Here is a 17130-nt window from a genome sequence, read left to right as displayed (position 1 = left end):
CCTCACTGCTTTCACCAGGCTGAGCTTCCAGCGCAGAGATTGTTGGGCAGGTAAAGAGAGAGATCTCATCCAGAGATGGCAAACGAGCCCAGAACATGGAAACAGATAAACTGGGATCCAGGGGCAGCCCCAGCTGCTCTGGGCACCTGTGCCAGGCACTGCCCACCCTGCCAGGAACAATTCCTGCCCCAAATCCCATCCAGCCCTGCCCTCTGGCCATGGGAAGCCATTCCCCCTTCTCCAGGCCCTTTCAAAGTCCCTCTCCAGCTCTCCTGGAGCCCCTTTAGGCAGCAGCTAAATAAATATTTCCAGCTATAAAGAAAAAATGCACTATAAAAATAATTTTATAACAAAAGCAGCCCCTGAAAGACGTCTGAATAAAATCCTGAAAGCAAAATGTCTTCCCAGACAGGTGAGCCAGAAACCCTGACCAAGCTGGTGGAACAAAGCTTGTGTTTTCCAGAGGAGAGACAGAGCAACAGGTGGGCAGGAAAAGGCTGCAGGCACATGGCAAAGAGCTCAGAGAGCAGTGGGAATCACTGGTGTGGCACCAGCCAAACCCTGTGCCCATGGGGGTATCGAGGCACGGAGGTGACCCCGTGCTGCTGCCCTTGGCCAGGGCAGCTCTGCCAGGAGGGCTCTGCACGCACCTCATGCACACAGCTGAGGACTCTGCAGCTGTACTCTGACTGTGTAAAGCTGATTTGATTTGAAATGCTGCATGAACCTTGGCAGTCAGTGTGGCTGATACCACTGCCCTGCACTGAGCCCATCCAGGGAGGGCTTGAGGCCTCCTTGCACCACGGCAGACCCAGAGCCCAGGGGAAGGAAAGGCTGCTTCACCCTCACTTTAACATCTGAAGCCCAAGGATCCCAGGCTGAAGAAGCTGCCCAGAGCAGCTGGGGCTGCCCCATCCAAGTGTCCCAGGCCAGGCTGGACATTGGGGCTGGAGCAGCTGGGACAGGGGAAGGTGTCCCTGCCATGGCTGGGGTGGGATGGGTGGGATTTGGGGTCCCTCCCAACCTAAAGCAGTCTGGGATTCTATGACCCACTTCACTGGGAAAGTCTTATTTTCAACACAAGAGCTCTGTAACATTTTTTTTTTACCAAGACTAACAACAAATAGGAAAAAAAAGAAAAAAAAAGGGGGAGAAGAGGAACTTGGACAGCTGCCTCTGCTTGTGCTCTCCATTGGGCCACTAAAACTGACCTCCTGGAGTTCACCCCTGAGGCCAAGTGACTCATTCCCAAGTGGCACCTCCTGGCTGATGCCTCCTCTCAGGGAACCCCCTCTCCTGCAGGAATCTCCCCCTCAAGGACCCGTGCAGATGATCAGGAAAAGCACCAGCCCTGCTTTTCCGTGTGAAATGCGCTACATAAAGAACCGGGAAAACATTCCCACCACCGCCTCCCTTTACAGGCTGGAGAAGCTGCAGAGGAGCCCTTTCCTGGCTACTGGGTCAGTGTGGCAGCTGGGTAATCTGGGATTGGAGCTCAGGATTCTCCAGTCCTTCAGCCCTCTGCATTCCCTCCTCCAGGGAAAGTGGCTTCTGGCAGCGGCTGATCCCAGCCCAGGGCTGGATCCAGGAGCAGCCGGGTACCCGAGGGGCTGCTCCTGCATCCTGCTGGGGTGTGTGGGGTGTGTGGGGTGTGTGGGGTGTGTGGGGTGTGTGGGATGGGATGTGTGGGGTGTGAGGTGTGGGGGGGGTGTGTGGGGTGGGGGGTGTGTGGGGTGTGTGGGGTGTGTGGGGTGTGTGGGGTGTGTGGGGTGTGTGGGGTGTGAGGTGTGGGGTGTGTGGGGTGTGTGGGGTGTGTGGGATGGGATGTGTGGGGTGTGTGGGGTGTGTGGGATGGGATGTGTGGGGTGTGTGGGGTGTGAGGTGTGAGGTGTGTGGGGTGTGTGGGGTGTGTGGGGTGTGAGGTGTGGGGTGTGTGGGGTGTGTGGGGTGTGTGGGGTGTGAGGTGTGGGGTGTGTGGGGTGTGAGGTGTGGGGTGTGTGGGGTGTGTGGGGTGTGAGGTGTGGGGTGTGGGGTGTGTGGGGTGTGTGGGGTGTGTGGGGTGTGAGGTGTGGGGTGTGTGGGGTGTGTGGGGTGTGTGGGGTGTGTGGGGTGTGAGGTGTGGGGTGTGTGGGGTGTGTGCCAGCCCATCCTCGGGCACTGAGTGAGGAACTGTGCCTGTGGCTGCTCTGCCCCGGGGCAAGCGGAGCCTGAATGGAAACGATGCCAATTCCCAGGGCTCAGGGCACCCAGGGGAGAAGCAGGTGCCCAGGCAGAGGGGCTGGGAAACGTGGGCTGTGCTTGGGGCAGCAGAGACACCTCAGTGAGTGCTGGCACGGGGATGGGGAGCGGAGGATGGAAATGTGGATCTCAGTCTCACAGGGACACTCCAGGGTCGGACACTCCTGTGATCGACTGCCCAAGAGTTGTGGAATCACAGAATATCTGAGCTGGCTGGGACCCACAGGGACCACTGAGCCCTGCTCCTGGCCCAGGCAGGGCACCCAACCACCCCACCCTGCACATCCCTGCCAGGACCTGAGCGATGCCATGTGGAACAAACTCCAGCCACAGATGGGGATCAAAACAAAGGAGTTACTGCTCCGGGGAGGAGATTCCCAGCTGCGAGCTCCAAGGCCCAGAGCTGGCACTGTTTGCTGTTCTGGTGACCTGGTAAAGGGCAGGACATAATAACCTGCAGATAACAGAGGATTATGTAGGTCAATCAGGAAAGAGGACAAGGCAGGCAAAAAAAAACCAACAAAAAAAAAACCCCAACCAAACAACAACCTCAAACTAGAAAAAATAGGTAACTTAGCAACATGAAATTCAATCCATGAAAGTACAAGATAATCTACATTAAAAATTACAATTTGACACATCCTGCACACAGATATTTAGGAGGAAAGATCAAGTCATCACTGAGGACATCTGTTGTGCACACAGAAATGTAAATGAGGTATTACAGTGGCAGGAGATGTGAAATCAGAGGAAAAGCACTATGATGCTGCAGAAGGCTAAATGGTAGGCACTCGTTAATATACTCAAATTCTCCTAAATGAAATATAATAGGTGTGACCAGGTAATAAAAGAGTCAGGAGCTGTGATTTTTTTGGAAGGCGCATTGAACGAGAAGTTATTAAATGATTGATTCTGTGCAAGTGAAAAAGATGTTTCAGTCACTTTTCTGTACTAATGCAAGAACAAGAAACCGCCCTGTGGGCACTGGCAGGAAATGAAAGGATTTTTCCGGTGGAAAGATGAATCTTTGACTTGGGATCACACAGCACAAACCCTTGCACCAGTTGCCCATCGTTCTGCTGCTCCTGGGGTCAAACCACCACCAGCCAGGTTGAACAGGAGCTGAGTCCCTGGTGCTGGAGGCACCCAGAGCAGCCAGCACAGGTCAACTCCTCCAGCCCAGCTCGGCCCAGCCCAGTCCAGTCCAGCCCAGCTCGGCCCAGCCCAGCCCAGTCCAGTCCAGTCCAGCCCAGCTCGGCCCAGTCCAGTCCAGTGCAGTCCAGTCCAGCCCAGCTCGGCCCAGCCCAGTCCAGTCCAGTCCAGCCCAGCTCGGCCCAGTCCAGTCCAGCCCAGCTCGGCCCAGTCCAGCCCAGTGCAGTCCAGTCCAGTCCAGCTCAGCTCAGCCCAGCCCAGCCCAGTCCAGTCCAGTCCAGTCCAGTCCAGCCCAGCCCAGCCCAGTCCAGCCCAGTCCAGCCCAGCCCAGCTCAGCCCAGCTCAGCCCAGTCCAGCCCAGTCCAGCCCAGCTCAGCCCAGCCCAGCCCAGCTCAGCCCAGTCCAGCCCAGCCCAGCCCAGCCCAGCCCAGCTCAGCCCAGCCCAGCCCAACTCAGCCCAGCCCAGCCCAGTCCAGCCCAGCCCAGCTCAGCCCAGCCCAGCCCAGCCCAGCCCAGCTCAGCCCAGCCCAGCCCAGCTCAGCCCAGCCCAGCCCAGCCCAGCTCAGCCCAGCCCAGCCCAGCCCAGCCCAGCCCAGCTCAGCCCAGCTGCAGCAGGCAGAGCAGGCCAGCACGGGCACAGCCAGGTCTCTGCACTCTGCCCTTGGAGGAGACTCTTGTCCTTCTCAGTTATTTATTTCTGGGCTGAGATCACAGCTCCTGCTCTGGTGTTGGTGGTGCAGAGCCAGCGGAGCGGGACAGCGCCGGTGACACAGCCTGGGGCAGCCCTGCTGGGCCACCAGGAGAGGGAACGAGCCCAGAGGCTCAGGAGTGGGGACAAGGGGAGGAGAGGCCCCAGCTGAATTCTGCAGCCTCAAGTGGCACCGGGGGTGGTTTAGGTTGGAGATCAGGGGAAATTTCTACACAGAAGGGGTTGTCCAGTCCTGCCAAGGGCAGTGATGGAGACACCATCCCTGGGAGTGTTCCAAAAATGCAGATGTGGCACTTAGGGACACGGCTGAGAGGTGAACATGGAGGTGGTGTGGGGCAGTAGTTGCATCTGATGATCACCAAGGGTTTCTTTTTCAGCCTTATCAATTCTGTGATTCTGTGAGTCCATGATTCAGCTCCATCCCCGGGGATGTCAGCTCAGGCCACAGTGACCTGCCATGGTCAGGCAGATGGAGATGGGCTGACTGCCCACGGATCAGCGACATCACAGCTCCTAAAGACACCCAGTTTTTAGAACTTTTTAAAAGCTTATTAAAAAGCGCAAGGAAAACATGTCTAACAATAATAACAACTTCAGATTGTCTTTAAAAAACAAATCTGCAATTGAAATGACCACAAATACACTGGAAATAGCAGCCCAAGAGCGTTTTTCTGTCTAGATAATACATATCTGGCAGCATTTCAACAGAACTAGAATTACTTTCAAGTGTCAAATGTTACATTTTAGCGGTGCTCAGGAAATGCTCCCGTGTCCCGTTCTACCTGCAGCCTCTCTCCTGCACGGGAACCCTCTGCCTTTCCCTCAGCAATCCCAGCTCCCTCCTCCTCGTACCGATTCCTCGGGATGCGACAGCCGGATCTGCGGGCTCCAGGAGATGAAGGAGCTGCAGGAAAGGAGGAGCCCCGAGCAGAGCACGGAGGTGCGGGCCGGGCTGTCACTGCAGCAGGAGCCCCGGGCAAAGGCTGCAGCAGCCAGGCCTCGGCTGAGGGGTTTGTGCTGGGGATGAGAGCCGGGAACAGCTCCGGTACAGCCTCGGCTGAGGGGTTTGTGCTGGGGATGAGAGCCGGGAACAGCTCCGGTACAGCCTCGGCTGAGGGGTTTGTGCTGGGGATGAGAGCCGGGAACAGCTCCGGTACAGCCTCGGCTGAGGGGTTTGTGCTGGGGATGAGAGCCGGGAACAGCTCCGGTACAGCCTCGGCTGTGGAGGGTTTGTGCTGGGGATGAGAGCCGGGAACAGCTCCGGTACAGCCTCGGCTGTGGAGGGTTTGTGCTGGGGATGAGAGCCGGGAACAGCTCCGGTACAGCCTCGGCTGCGCTGCCTGCGGCGCGGAGCTCCGCCAGACCCGGCACGGCCCCGGCACAACTGCCCCTGACACCGGCACGGTACAGGCACCGTACAGGCACGGTACAGGCACGGTACCGGCACGGTACAGGCACGATACAGGCACGGTACAGGCACGGTACAGGCCCGGTACAGGCCCGGTACAGGCACGGTACAGAACCGGCACAGGCCCGGCACCGGCACGGTACAGGCACGGTACAGGCCCGGTACAGGCCCGGCACAGGCCCGGCAAGGCCCGGCAGAACTGTCCCTGGCACCAGGCATCGGTCCCCGGCCGCTCCGTGCATTGCCGGCCCGCTCAGGCTCGCTCCCGCACACCGAGCTCGCTCCCGCTCAGGCTCGCTCCCGCTCAGGCTCGCTCCCGCACACCGAGCTCGCTCCCGCTCAGGCTCGCTCCCGCACACCGAGCTCGCTCCCGCACAGGCTCGCTCCCGCTCAGGCTCGCTCCCGCACAGGCTCGCTCCCGCTCAGGCTCGCTCCCGCTCAGGCTCGCTCCCGCACACCGAGCTCGCTCCCGCACACCGAGCCCGCTCCCGCACAGGCTCGCTCCCGCTCAGGCTCGCTCCCGCACACCGAGCTCGCTCCCGCACACCGAGCCCGCTCCCGCTCAGGCTCGCTCCCGCTCAGGCTCGCTCCCGCTCAGGCTCGCTCCCGCTCAGGCTCGCTCCCGCACACCGAGCCCGCTCCGTGCCCTCGCCCCGGGATGCGCCCGCATCTCCCGGCACGGCCGTGCCAGCCCCGCGCTGCGAGGCAGCAGTGCCGCCGCACGTTCCCGCGGAGGAGCCCGACTTACAGAGCACTCGACCGAGGTTTAAAAGATCGTCTCGGGCGAGAAAAGCCCCTGGGCAGGCTCCTGGAGCGCCGCGGCTCAGCCCTGCTCCAACTCCGGCAGCGCGCTGCGCTTGTCACGGCTCCAGCTCCGAGCGGCTGTGACTCAGCAAACGGAGCAGCTTTTTATTTTTCAGATGGAACTTACCAAACCGTGCCAATATTACGGGGAGGATCTGCTTCCTGGAGCCGCTGCTCTGCCAGCCTCTCCCGAGGTATTTCCACTGAGCCCTCCCCATCTGGTTACGTTACGATAACAGGAAAAGGTTTCTTGGGCGAAAAAAAAATCAAATGCAAAGCCTGCATGGGAAGCGGGCTGTGCGAGGAAGGAGACACTCGCAGCCTCCACCTGCGCTGATGGAAAAGCAAAGGTGACGTCTCAGTGCCAGCCTGGGAGCCGAGCATCGCATCCCGGGACAGCGGGGACCGAGCGGGAGCCCCGGCCCATCCCGGCCCCAGGGATGGCGAGTGTTCCCCGAGCGGGGCTGGCTCCGGGAGGATCCCCCGGCCTTTCCACCGGCTGCGGGGTCCCCCTGCACGGGATCAGGCGGGGAAACAGCTCCTGAGCCCGAGCACAGCCGTGGGGCCGACCCCACCGCCTCCCTGCGCTCTGCCCTGCCCGCAGCACCGGGGAACGGCCCCGGGACCTCGGCTGGGCTCAGCTCTGAAGCTGCGATCCGTCTGTCCCCCTGAGCCTGCCTGCTGGGCAGAACCACCGACCCAATCTGGGCAGAACCACCGACCCAATCTGGACAGAACCACAGACCCAATCTGGGCAGAACCACAGACCCAATCTGGGCAGAACCACAGACCCAATCTGGGCAGAACCACCGACCCGACCTGGACAGAACCACAGACCTGAATGGACAGAACCACAGACCCGACTGGACAGAACCACAGACCCGACCTGACTGGACAGAACCACAGACCCGGCTGGACAGAACCACAGACCCGACCTGACTGGACAGAACCACAGACCCAATCTGGGCAGAACCACAGACCCGACTGGACAGAACCACAGACCTGACCTGGCTGGACAGAACCACAGACCCGACTGGACAGAACCACAGACCCGACCTGACTGGACAGAACCACAGACCCGACTGGACAGAACCACAGACCCGGCTGGACAGAACCACAGACCCGACTGGACAGAACCACAGACCCGACTGGACAGAACCACAGACCCGACTGGACAGAACCACAGACCCGACCTGACTGGACAACCTGCGGCTGCGCCTGGGCCAGCCCTGAGCTCCAAGAGCTCAGCAGCAGCAGCTGACCCACACCAAGAGGTGCCCCGTGTGTCCCCAGGCTGTGACAGTGCCCCACACGTGCGCAGGTGGCCCCAGAAGTGCCGCACACACAGCTCCAGGCCCGGCAGTCGGGTCGGACACACGGACACTGTCCTGTCCTGCCCACCCCTGCCCTGCCCTCGGCGTTCAGGACAGGAGGAAGGGGAATGATCAGCCTGTTCCTATGGACAGGGAAAGATGGAAGTCACTTCCAGAATGATCCGGGCCAGAAATCCAGAATCCAGCCTGTGACAAATCAGCAAACACATCCTTTAATTACAGAAAGCTTTTCCCTTCGATTTTTTAATTAGAAGCAAGAATGCAGATGCCATTTACATAAAAGGACTGTCTTGTTTTCCTTCCTGTGCTGGCACCACCGAATCCCAAACACATCCTACAAATTTCCGTGGATTTAACAAAGTCCTCAAGGTTACAAAGCTTCTGACCATCAGGTTTTGAGATTCAGGGTGTTCCAGCAGCAGCCAAAAGTTGGTGCAGAAGAGATACAGAAGACATACATATAGAAGAGATACATACAGAATTCTGACATCTCTGCAGACATAAATCTGTTCAAACCACTAAAATATTAGAGACCATCAGGGGCAGTTTTCAGGTGTGAACCAATGAACAGCATATTCTTTAAAAAGAGAAATACAAGCTGCAGTTCAGAGTTCTGGAATGGATTCAATGAGTGAATGAGTAAGAAAGCAGAAGAATGAAATTTTCATGTCACGCAGGAGACATGAGGTGAATACTTGAATACAAAAATAATAAAACAGAAAAAAAAAATCAATATTAGCCTGAAGCACTAGAGAATCCCAATTTAAAAGAGCCTCCAAACCCCCAGGAGAGCAGGGCTGGCTGTGCTCCTGCTGCCAGAGCTACTGCTCACAGCAGCTCCGTGCACTGGCTCCAAAGGGAAGGGGGGCACCAGCCCCGACCCCCCAAGGACAGAATCCACCAGACCGCCCCTAATTTCACACCAGCAGCACCTGTGGCAGCGGGACACGGAGCCCAGGAAAGGCTGTGACCTCTCCATCACACACCCAGCCATTTGTTTCAGCAGTCTGACTCTTGTATTTGTTATATCCTTCAAATCCCAGCTTGGTGTGAAAAGGAATTGAAGCTGCTCTCTCTCCACCCCAGCCATGGCAGGGACCCCTGTCCCAGCTGCTCCAGCCCCAGTGTCCAGCCTGGCCCTGGGCACTTCCAATCCCTGCCGTGGGCTGGGCACCTTCCAACAGAGCAGGAGATAAACCGGAGGGACTGGAAACAAAACACCGCGTTTTGAGCTAACAGAGCCTTTCAGTGCTCCAAGCGTGCCCTGTCCTGCCCTTTACTCCAGGGCAAGGCCTGTCCCCAGCAGCCCCAGCGGGATCCCTGCACAGCCACACGTTCCTCTCCTCCAAGGAAAACACAACTTTCTTCACTGGCAAGCGGGCTGGTAGCCAAAGAGATTTTACAAACAAATACATCCTCGGGAGCAGCTTCCCCAGCGCAGCCTGCCAGCCCTGCCGTTGCCATGGAGGCCGAGCCCGCTGCTCTTCTGCCTTCTCCTTTTTAAAAAAAGGCCAACAACTGCAGCAGATCAGTAACTGAGCTTTCCAGGCAGCTCTGACAGGCTGCAGCACAACGCCTGACACACAGGATCACAGAATGGTTGTGCTTGGAAAATCAGTGCCAGCCCTGCCCCATCCCCACCGTGTCCCCAGCCCAGAGCCCTGAGTGCCACCTCCAGCAATTCCTGGGACACCTCCAGGGATGGGCACTCCATCACCTCACACAGCTGCTGTGGCCAACTTTGCTGCCTGGAGCATTTTTTGATGATGGATTTATTTCTCAATCATTTTAGTCAAAACACTAAAATGAAAAATTGAGGTGCTGTCAAAAATGAAACAGAAAGGTTTTAGAGTGGCATTTTAATTTTTAGAAGCACTTACATATAATTGAAATCAAGAATTTGAAAGCCTTAGTTTGGAACTGGAGCCCCTCTGCTCTGGAGCCAGGCTGGGACACCTGGGGGAGCTCACCTGGACAGGAGAAGCTCCAGAGAGAGCTCAGAGCCCCTGCCAGGGCCTGGAGGGGCTCCAGGAGAGCTGGAGAGGGACTGGGGACAAGGGATGGAGGGACAGGACACAGGGAATGGCTCCCAGTGCCAGAGGGCAGGGCTGGATGGGATTTGGGGCAGGAATTGTTCCTGGCAGGGTGGGCAGGCCCTGGCACAGGTGCCCAGAGCAGCTGGGGCTGCCCCTGGATCCCTGGCAGTGCCCAAGGCCAGGCTGGACATTGGGGCTGGAGCAGCTGGGACAGGGGAAGGTGTCCCTGCCATGGCTGGGGTGGGATGGGGGGGATTTGGGGTCAACTTTGAGGAAAGCTCCTTACTCAGCCAGGCAGGAGGATGGGGTTTTTCTGCTGTTGCCAAAGAGAAGGGAGCTATAAATGTTCTTTCTCCTTTATCATCTCTGATGACTTAGCAGCAAATGCTAAAAATAATTTTCATGCTTCATCATCAAAGTCAGTGTGTTGCAATTTTTTTTTAAAAAAACAAAACAAATCCTATATTCCAGCAAGAATATTACAAATATTTCAGGATCCAAATGAAACTTTCTGAAGAGGTGCTGCAAGGCTGCCAAATGTGACATTTCACACAGAGCTTTTCTGTCTGAGCTCCCTCCCAGCCCTCTGCTCACGAGGAGACAACAACTGAGACAGTGACCCATTTCTGAGAGCAGGCTGACTTGGGGAGCTCAGCTCTCCCTGCACTAAGGCACGTTTGGGAATCAGTGACCTGGACCTGTTGGGCTGCAGAGGAAACGACACAAGATTCTGATCCCCAGGGGAAAGCTTGGCCCAGTCAGGTTTTCACATTTCTGATGTTCAATACAGCTTCACTGTCAGCAGTGGGCAGGACACAGCCCAGAGCCAGAAATGGGTTTGAGCATGAAAACACAACAGCAGTGAAATAACCACTGGTGTAACAAATGACTCCTGCCAGTCCTGCATGGCTGAGAGCCTAAATTCAGATGTAACAAAACTGACCTGGGTGATAAAGAACGTGAAAAAACATCTCAAGAAATTGTACTCTGTGTGAGTCAAGCTAGATGGGAATTCAGAACTCCAGGGAAACTGGATGGACCTAAGCTTGCACACACATTGCTTTAAATAGATGAGTCTCATTAATGTGAAATAAGCAGGCATGAAATAATGTTCCTAAGGTAAGTTCAGCATCCCTCAGCAAAGCTGGAGCAGCCTGGCCACAGCCAGCACTGCACACCTCAGTGCAGCAGCCAGGCACTGAGGATTACCTCGACAAGACCAAATCCTCCCTGGTACCCCAGGGAACGATGCCTGGAGGCTGCTTCTGCATTTGTTTACACAGCCAGGAACGGGTCCTGACCCTCAGCATTAAACAGCCATAAGTATTTTATCCAAGTTCACTCCTTAATTAATGAGTTCCATGCTCAGCCCACACTGTGCTGGACCCACAGCACCAAGGCTCACCTGAGCCAGGAGCTGGAGCAACCTGGACAGGGCTTGGAGTGAGCTGGGCTCGTGGAAGGTGTCCCTGCCTGTGGCAGGAGGTGGAATTAGATGATTTAAGGTCCCTTCCCACACTCCCATTTCATATTTTCCCTCTGAAGAAACAAAATGATAACAAAACCCATCCCCCAGCCAAACTCCCAAAGCACCAAAGAACAGCTTTGAGGGAAAAAGACCATGTTTATATTTGTGTGCTCCTGCTCTTGATGCTACTCTGACACCAGCTTTGGTGACTCTCCCCATCCCTGTGCCCCTGCTTGTCCTGTCTCAGCATCCATACCCACCTCTTATTTCCTGCAGGACAACTCTAGGAAGGCTTTAAGCATTTCTGTCTTTTCCATCCCTCTTCATCTCCATGATATATCCTGTTTGCTGCATTGCTCGTTTCTCCACTATGTTTTTTTAACTTGATTTGTGGTTGTAAAACCTTATCAGGCCAAATCCATGTCAGTCCTAGGACACACACTGATGTTTCAGTAAGAGGGGAATTAAAAAAATATAAATAAAAAACAAATCCAGACGAAAGAAAGCAAAACATTCCCTTTGTTTAGGAAGTGTTGCCTGGCAGAGCCCCATCAGCCTGGAAGCAGGTCAGGCTGCTGGGTGACTGACAGGTACCAGGGGAAAACAGCTCCTTTAACTCCTGCCATGCCTGAGTGTATCCCAAGGGATTAAAATCGAATGAGATTCCCTTCCACTGCACCTCTGCAAAGCAGCCAAGCCCAGAGCTCTGGCAGTGCTGCTTTGTCCCCACCAGCTGGGATCAGCAAGATGAGAACTGGAATTTCTGCACGGGCAAATTCAGGAATTTGCTGTGTGTTCAGGTACGGAGAGAAAACTAAACCCAAAGATCCCAACTTCGTTCCAAAGGCTTCTTGTGATTTGTCTCTGTGCTGCTGGATCACGGAATTGTGGAGTGGTTGTGGCTGGAAAGGAGCCCTGAGCTCGCTGAGCACAGATGTCAGCCCAGCACAGCCAAGGCCACCCCAACGTCCTCAGGTGCCACATCCACACACCTCGTGAACACTTCCTGAGCAGCCTGTGGCACAGCTGGACCAGCCTTGCCAGGAAATCCAACCTGATTTGGATTCCAACCTGGAACAGGGCCAGGAGGAGAGGGAATGGCCAGAGAGCAGGGGATGAGCAGAGAGCAGGGGATGAGCAGAGAGCAGGGGATGCACAGAGAGCAGGGGATGAGGAGCAGGGAGCAGGGGATGAGCAGGGAGCAGGGGATGAGCAGGGGATGCACAGAGAGCAGGGGATGAGGAGCAGGGAGCAGGGGAGGAGCAGGGAGCAGGGGATGAGCAGAGAAGCAGGGGATGAGGAGCAGGGAGCAGGGGATGAGCAGAGAGCAGGGGATGAGCAGAGAGCAGGGGATGAGCAGAGAGCAGGGGATGAGCAGGGGATGCACAGACAGCAGGGGATGAGCAGGGGATGCACAGACAGCAGGGGATGAGGAGCAGGGAGCAGGGGATGAGCAGAGAGCAGGGGATGAGCAGAGAGCAGGGGATGAGCAGAGAGCAGGGGATGCACAGAGAGCAGGGGATGAGCAGAGAGCAGGGGATGAGCAGAGAAGCAGGGGATGAGCAGGGAGCAGGGGATGAGCAGAGAGCAGGGGATGAGCAGGGGATGCACAGAGAGCAGGGGATGAGGAGCAGGGAGCAGGGGATGAGCAGAGAGCAGGGGATGCACAGAGAGCAGGGGATGAGCAGAGAGCAGGGGATGAGCAGGGAGCAGGGGATGAGCAGAGAGCAGGGGATGAGCAGAGAGCAGGGGATGCACAGAGAGCAGGGGATGAGCAGAGAGCAGGGGATGCACAGACAGCAGGGGATGAGGAGCAGGGAGCAGGGGATGAGCAGAGAGCAGGCTCCAGTGCCACCATGAGTAGGGAACCCTTCCACAGCAGCACAGACAGCAGCAGGGACCCCCTTGTGACAAGTCCGGGGCCAGCCCTGCAGAACAGCTCTGAGAATAACCGGGACTGCCTCCCAAACCCATCCCACTTCCTTCAGAGACTCCTGGGAACAGCTCTGAGAATAACCAGGGCTGCCTCCCAAATCCCAAACCCATCCCACCTCCTTCAGAGACTGCTGGGAACGTGGAGAGCTCAGGCAGGGAAAAGTTGGGATCTACCAGTACAGCAAGTTTTTAATCAGTCATTAGTAGCCACAGTAGAAATCCCAAAAGCATTTTGATTGGAGAGAAAAGGCTTTTAAGCCCTGCAGGTGTTATCTGGGATAGAATGGATAAATCCTGACCATTGAGTGTTTTCCAGTTGCTTATTTCAATACACATCAAGCAAATAAATTTTCCTTCAAGACCATTGCACCATAAACAAGTGCCACAAACCCAAGAGAAGGACACCCTGAGCCCAGGGCTCAGAGGGGCCAGCCAGCACAACAGGGACCATGGCCAGTGACACTGAGAACAAGCCCTGAGAGCAAACAAAGCAGCCACGGTGGCAGTGACCACTGCCCTGATGTGACAAATGCTCGGAACACGCTTCATTTAACACACCCTGGTCCAGTCTGGTGTCCCAAGCCCTTGTGCTGAGCTGACACTGGGTAAAACCTGGATTACAGGAAAGGGATGAGTGCTCAGGAGCCTCCCAACCCAGAGCATCCCACGATTCCATCATCTCTGGCAGGAGTGTGGGAAAGCCGGGGGTGGGAGCCCAGCCCCTCCCTGGGCAGCGCTGCCTCCAGGCTGGGAGAGCTGAGCTGGGAAAACAGCCAGGAACATGAGCTGAGGGGACAGAAAAGCCACTTTCTGCAGCTTGAAGTGACCCTGTTGGCACAAGACCTTGTCAAGGTCGACTGAGCACAGCACCGGTGCAGCAGCTCCAGCCCCAGCATCCCCGCTGGGCTGAAGGAAAGGCAGGACTGCACACCCTGCTGCACACCTGCCTGTGTGTTTGAGGAAACCCATCCACCCCCTCTCCAGCCTTTCCCAGCTGTCTCTCCTCAGGCACTGCCCCTGCTCCACAGATGAAATCCACTGAAGGCTCATCTGGATCTGCAGCAGCAGTGAATAACAAACCCCTGGTCACGGTGCCTGGAAAGAACTGCAGGCCTGCACAGGAATGAGGAGATTTTCAAAAACCTCCCACCATGTCATTCTCCATTAGAGTCATTCCCACAGAATTTTGCTCAGTTCCTGAGACCTTTGGGGGTTTATCTGGGGATGGCACATTTGGCTGTAACTGCAAAGGAAAATCAGGAATTGGTTTTTAAATGACTGCTAGAATGGATTAGCATTTTGCCACCACACAGCCAACACTCGATGCTCTGGGGAGAAGGAAGCTCTCCCCTTTGCATGCAGGTACAAACTTCTGGCCCACTGTGGGCAAATAAAGACAGGATCCCATGAATGATTTCATTTGGATTTCTGAAGTATTGGCTAATATTTGTCTGCTTTTACCATAAAATATATTCCTACAAATGCTGTCATGTGTCTTAAAACTGTTCAGTGCTGTTAGAGTCTTGCTCCCAGAGTGGTTGGATGGGTTTGAATCCTACATCCCAGCCAAGCAGGACGTGTACAATTCCCAGGACTTGCTTTTTAAATGATTTTTCCCTTGTTCCTGGTCACACATGAAGAGCTGCAGCACAGAAGGTGACAAGCTGAGAACACACGTTTTAAGGGAAAATGTTAAAGATCATTATTTAAAGGCCTTCACTTGTTAACATTCATTTGCTGATGCTACTTTGAATTCAAGCCATCTGCAATAAAAAGTAATATTTTAGAGATGCATTTTAGGGAAAAAAAATGTGAAATAAAGTTTTACTCTTCATGTAAACTGACAGTGCACTGGGAAACTTGGTGAAACTTCACCACGTGGGAGGTGTTGACAAGTGAGCATATACCAAGGGAAGGATTTACAGGCACACAGTTCCACAAATATAGCCCAGACTGGTATTTGTCAAGACAACCCATGAGCCTTCAGCACATTCTTTAAAGCCTCATTCGAGTGGGGTGTTATTTTCTCCATCAGGGCCCTGGTGACAAATGCACTCTCCTCTGGTCAGGCCTTTCAATCACCACTGCAAACACCAGAATTCCTGCCACTCTGATATTTGCAGGTCAAGGACAAGAGGTTATGAGTCATGAAGCTGCCAAGAGCCAACACAAACCAGGCAGAAATTCCACTGCAAAGTGCAGTAATCCAGCAGTCCCTGAGAAACTTTCAGTTTCTGAGCATATATTAAACACCCAGCAAGCCCTTACACAGAGAGGGGTGGCAGGTTAAGGATGCTACACGTCAGCTGAGAGCCCAGGCTGACAGCTGTGAGCCTTTCTTGCCAGGAAATTATTATTTCGCACTACACACATTTCTCTGGCTGTATCACAATGTGTGAAATAACAGGCAAAAGTCAACCCGACTCCAATGTGTTTTCTAATTTCTGTCTCCATTTTTAGCTGTGTCAGTGGAGGCATCCCATGAACTGAAAGGAAAAGGAATCTGGATGAGATAAATCACATTTAAAATGATGAAGGGAGCAAGCAGCTGTGAAAGGAAAATAAAAGAACTTAATTTTTTGGGGGTTAAATAGCACAGAATAGAATCAAAAGGCCAGACTGGTTTGGGTTGTGAGGGACCTTAAAGCTCATCCCATTGCAGCCCTACCATGGACAGGGACAGCTGCCACTGTCCCAGGCTGCTGCCAGCCCTGTCCAGCCTGGCCTGGGGCACTGCCAGGGATCCAGGGGATCCCGATTTCCCGGCGAGGACAGGATTCCATGGGAAGCAGTTCCGAGACACAGCTCAGCAATCAGGAAATGCCCGAATCAGCTCCTCGGTGAGCACAGACACAGATTGTAATTCACCAGGGCGTGGAAGAGCCCAGACACCAACATCTGCAGCTGCAGAGGAGGCTCAGCAGCAATCCCTGCCCCTGGCATTCCCACTGCAGCCACACCACACAGACTCCATCAGATCCTGAGCAACAAACGGAGCGGGAAGGAGCAGCTGGGCCCCAGTGCCAGGCACAGCCATCCCCTCCCTGGCACCCGAGAGCAAAGCTCTGCAGAGCAGAGCCGTGGTTAGAACCGAGGGGGAACAGGGAAACAGCCTCCAGCACAGAGTGCCAAACAACACATCTGCAAATGGAGCCTGCAGAGCCTTCGGGCAGCACATGGGTCATGTGCAACAAATCTATCATCCAGCTATCCATCTGTCTGTCACTCATCTATCCATCTATCTGTCTATCTATATCTATCTGTCTGTATCTATCTATCTGTCTATCTATCTATCTATCTATCTGTCTATCTATCTATCTATCTATCTATCATCTATCTATCTCTATCATCCATCTATCTATCTGTCTATCTATATCTATCTGTCTGTATCTATCTATCTGTCTATCTATCTATCTATCTATCTATCTATCTATCTATCTCTATCATCCATCTATCTGTCTATATCTATCTATCTATCTGTCTATCTATCTATCTATCATCTATCTATCTCTATCATCCATCTATCTATCTATCTGTCTGTCTATCTATCTATCTCTATCATCCATCTATCTGTCTATATCTATCTATCTATCTGTCTATCTATCTATCTATCTATCTATCTCTATCATCCATCTATCTATCTGTCTGTCTATCTATCTATCTCTATCATCCATCTATCTATCTGTCTGTCTATCTATATCTATCTATAAATCATCTGTCTGTCTGTCTGTATCTATCTATTCATCCATTCATCTGTCTCTGTCTACCACACATATCCATATTTATAGATACATTACACAGGTAAGCACTGATTAATAAGCACAGGTAAGCACTAATTAATAAGCAGAGGCAGGCACCAATTAAGGAGCAGAGGCAGGCAGAAACCTCACTCCGTGATGCCGCACACCGAGGGAGCCCCTGCCTGCAATGCACTTCAGGTAAAACCCGTTCGCTGCTCGAGCTGACACGTTTCAAGCCTTTTTTTTTTCGATTCACACTGCAAAAGGCTAAAAAATAAAATATTCCATCATCCCTGCTGCACACGC

The 17130-nt window shown here is 54.4% G+C and overlaps 1 protein-coding gene across 28 annotated transcripts in view; it reads right to left on the bottom strand.

Annotated features, from left to right (window-relative positions):
- The window catches only part of JAKMIP3 (Janus kinase and microtubule interacting protein 3), a 60981-nt gene that overhangs the window by 43560 nt on the left and 291 nt on the right, over positions 1-17130 (bottom strand). For 27 of the 28 annotated variants that reach the window (XR_015773269.1, XR_001331868.2, XR_015773278.1 and 24 more), the window contains exon 1: positions 6256-6388. The exons of the other annotated variant lie outside the window; for it this stretch is intronic. The gene's annotated coding sequence lies outside the window, so the exon portion shown is untranslated. Of the gene's footprint in view, positions 1-6255; positions 6389-17130 lie in introns of those variants that run through there. 28 annotated transcript variants of the gene reach the window in all.

Source organism: Pseudopodoces humilis, chromosome 9, assembly GCF_049639895.1.
Source record: "Pseudopodoces humilis isolate 2021_Gansu_Grassland_sample_001 chromosome 9, ASM4963989v1, whole genome shotgun sequence".
NCBI lineage: Eukaryota > Metazoa > Chordata > Aves > Passeriformes > Paridae > Pseudopodoces > Pseudopodoces humilis.
This window is presented reverse-complemented; position numbering and strand designations above follow the sequence as displayed.